Source organism: Propithecus coquereli, unplaced genomic scaffold (assembly GCF_000956105.1).
Source record: "Propithecus coquereli isolate 6110/MARCELLA unplaced genomic scaffold, Pcoq_1.0 Scaffold127, whole genome shotgun sequence".
NCBI lineage: Eukaryota > Metazoa > Chordata > Mammalia > Primates > Indriidae > Propithecus > Propithecus coquereli.
In genome coordinates this window covers 7,735,642-7,739,859 of record NW_012136858.1, presented here as the reverse complement: position 1 = coordinate 7,739,859, position 4,218 = coordinate 7,735,642, and the positions used below count along the sequence as shown (strand labels likewise).

General features: G+C 39.3%; 1 pseudogene; it reads right to left on the bottom strand.

Moving 5' to 3' along the window:
- Positions 1-1,602: 1,602 nt before the first annotated feature.
- Positions 1,603-3,744, bottom strand: LOC105805349 (annotated as a pseudogene).
- Between the last annotated feature and the right edge of the window lie 474 nt (positions 3,745-4,218).

Genomic DNA, 4,218 nt, shown 5'->3' with positions numbered 1-4,218 from the left:
GTTCACTTTGTAGAATAATAGTACGTAATATAAGAATTACTGATTTAAGAAATAATTGGTAATGTTTAGAGAAAAAGTTATCAAATAGATACTTAAGGCATTTAGTAATTTGTTTTCTTTTTAAAATTTTACACAGTTATTTGTAAAAAAAAAAAAAAAAGCTTTAACTTTTTTATTTTAAAAGTCACTAACCATGAAAGTCATGGCTCAGAATCTCAGTTTCAATCTGGCCTTGTCACTCCAGTTGGGGATTTCACTGCTGTCCTCATGTTCATCTCATTCTTACTAAAGCCCAAGTATTTCAGAAAAAACAAATAGCTTCTAGAATATGTGTCTTTCAAATCAAACTAAAGTTTCGAAATATAATAGCAAGTCAAATTTTAAAATACATCCATTCCCAAGAGAGTTCAGATGGGTAAATTTCATGCTTATTGGATGCTAATAAGATACATAGCAAAGTCCATGGAAAATAGTGAGTCAAGACATTTTGAGAGCAAAATGCAGAGAGAAAAGGTTGTTCAGGATATCCAGATTATATCTGGGATGGTGTTTTATTATATTTGATTCACTTAAATATTTATTGTACTAAATATATGCCTGAACAAAGGAGAATGAGAACCGCATCCACTTTTCTAGGTGGAAAAAGTACAAGTAAAAGTCATTCTGAGAAACTATTCTCTCCCATCAACATATCTTTATTGTATCTGAGAGTGGGATGCCAATGTCAACAATATCTACAATCACAACCAAAATTACCGAAAACCCTGCACATCTGGGAACCAGGCTTAGAGACTGTATGTAGAAAGAACTATTGAAAGTTCTACTTGATGCCATAGGAGTTATAGTACGTACACAGGGTATGATGAACACTATTCTGGTGATGGTACACTAAAAGCCCTGACTTAAGGATTATACAAGATATCCGTGTAACAAAAACATTTGCATCCCCCTAATAATTGGGGGGGGGGACTAAAAACAAACAAAAAGAATAATTGTTTCTATTATTGGTCAACCTGGTTCTGATCATTTTTCTAGAATTAAAAAAGAAAGTCACTTCTTTTAGTTACAAACTATGTACCATCCCTTAAGTAATATCCCTAAGATGTATTTCAAACTAGGATGTTAACCTAGTTAAATAATAGGCTTAAATAACAGGTAGTCATCACTTTCTGAAAGTATATTTTTAACAGAAGCTAAAAGTATGTTATAAAAACTCTTTAAATTCTCCAAAGAAATAATCATAAATAGTTTTGGAAATTTTTTTATCTTTATGGGACATATCTTGGGCATGTACAATTATAACAGACTTTTATGATATTAAGATATTTTTGTATAAAACTACATCTTCTTTATTCTGCATACTTCAATTGCAGAAAAAAATAAACAAAAAAACCCCACAACACACAACATCCAATCCCCTTGTCAAACTAGGGAGGAAATGGGGCTTGAGGCCCTTGTCTGCTGCCTTAGACACAGAGACAGGAGACAAAAGAAAAAACTAGACATCAGCAGAGGAAGCCAAGTGGGACAGGGCCACTCAAGACTGCTGCGGGAACCATGGGGACACTATACAGAGGGCACAAGGTTTTCAAGCATAAACTTCTAATCCACTTTTTCCATGAGAGATGGATCCTCATTACCCTCAAAGGGTGGAATCTCTTCAGGAACAGCAGCACTGCATTCCTCTGCTGTCACTTCATCTTCACCAGTGCCTAGACCTAGCTTGATCATGCTGTAGATGAGGTTGGAGTGGCTCTGGGATCCTCAAGGGAGGAGCCAGAGGACAGCAGCGTGGTTTCAAACAGCAGCACCACCAGGTCCTTGACAGCCTTGTCACTTTTGTCCACTTCAGCCTTCTGTCACAGTATCTCCACAACGGGGTGGTCAGGTTTTATCTCCGTGTTCTTTGGCCATCATGTAGCCCATTGTAGAGCTGTCCCAAAGCACCTGGGCTTTCATGATATGCTTCATACTGGCTCTCCAGCCATAGGTACTGGTCATAGTGCAACAGGGTGAAGACACAGGCCTATTGGAGATTGTCACCTTCTCAACCTTCTCATCCAAGATTTCTTTCATGAGCCTGCAGATGTTCTTAAACTTTGCCTTGCTCTCCTCCATCTTCTTCTTCTCCTCTTCATCCTCAGGTAGCTCCAGGCCCTCCTTGGTAGCTGAGACCAGGCTCTTTCCATCAGACTCCTTGAGCATGCAGTACTCATCAATGGGCTCAGTCATATATACCACTTCAAAGCCCCACTTCCGCACTCACTCCACAAAAGCAGAGTTGGCCACCTGCTCTTCGCTCTCCCCAATGATATAATAGATGGACTTCCGTTTTTCCTTCATGTGAGAGACATACTCTGACAGAGAAATCATCTCATCTCCAGACTGGGAGGTATAATAGCGCATTAGCTCATGGAGACGTTGCTGGTTAGTGGAGTCCTCATGTATTCCAAGCTTCAGATTTTTAGAGAATGCCTCATAGGATCTCCTGTAGTTCTCCTTGTCTTCTACCAACTCAGAGAAGAGCTCAAGGCACTTCTTAACAATGTTTTTGTGAATGACTTTCAAGATTTTGCTCTGCTGAAGCATTTCTTGGGAGATATTCGGGGGCAGATCCTCAGAGTCAACCATACCATGGATAAAGCTGAGATACTCTGGTATCAACTCATCACAGCTGTCCATGATGAACGCACACCAGACATAGAGTTTGATGTTGTTCTTTTTGTTCTAGTTCTCAAAAGAGGTCAAAGAAAGCCTGACAAGGGATAAATAGCAATGCTCTGAATTCCAACTGACTTTCTACAGAGAAGTGCTTGACTGCCAAGTGGTCTTTGCAGTCATTAGTGAGGCTCTTGTAGAATTCTCCATACTCCTCCTGGGTGATGTCATCAGGGTTTTTGGTCCAAATGGGCTTGGTCTTGTTTAGGTCTTCCTGATCAATGTATTTCTCCTTAATATTCTTGATTTTCTTTTTCTTATCTTTACTATTGTCACCCTCCTCATCTGAGCCCACATCTTCTATCTTGGGCTTCCCTTCCTCACCTTTATATTCCCTTCCTTTTCACCTTTATCTTTCTCTGCCTCATCATCACCAATTTCCTTTTCTCACTCCTTCTCCAAATAAAGGGTGATGCGATAGCCTATGAACTGCGAGTGCTTCTTCACTACTTCTTTGATGTGCCTCTCCTCTAAGTACTCTGTCCGATCTTCTTTAAAGTGGAAGATCACATTGGTACCCCTGCCAATGGCACGTACAGTGAAGAAACTCCCAGAAGAAGATTCCCAGGCATACTATTCATCAATGTTGTGCTTTATGATCACAATCACTTTCTCTGCCACCAGCTAGGCAGAATAAAAGCCAACACCAAACTGCCCAATCATGGAGATGTCAGCACCAGCCTGAAGAGCCTCCATAAATGCTTTAGTACCAGACTTGGCCGTGGTTCCCAAATTATTTATGAGATCAGCCTCAGTCATGCCAATGCCTGTGTCCACCAAAGTCAGAGTATGTTCCTGAGGGTTGGAGATGATGGCAATTTTCAACTCTTTACCACTCTCCAACTTGGAAGGGTCTGTCAGGCTCACATAGCAAATCTTGTCCAAGGCATCAGAAACATTAGAGATCAACTCCCAAAGGAAAATTTCCTTGTCAGAATAGAAGATGAGAGACATGAGTTGGGCAATTTCTGCCTGAAGGACAAAAGTCTCCACCTTCTCCTCTCCATGGTGCACTTCCTCAGGCATGTTGAAAGAAAAGGGCTGCAAGTACAGGGACCAGGATGGATCACGACTGTCCCATTTGCACACCATACCAAGGCAACACAGGAGTGACTCAAGAGGATATTAAGATATTCGAAGAACAGTGATTGTGTATGTGCCTTCGTGGTGAATCAGGGAGATTATATCATTTACTTTTCCTCTTACATATTTTTGTATTCTCCAAATTTTCTTTATTGACTATATTTAACTTTTATAATAAAACATAAATATATGAACTAGATAGATAGATAGATAAATTGATAATTAAATCTCAGGAGTGAAGAAATCTTTGATGGCAGGAACTTCTCCCAGGAGAGTTTTTAGCTTCCCTACACAGCCCTATCACTATATAATTTTCTGATTTGTGTATGTCATATATTAAAATTGTTATATGGGTACTACTCTATATTATTATGAATATTATAAAACTTTTAATGTAAATTAGACAAAAAGACATAG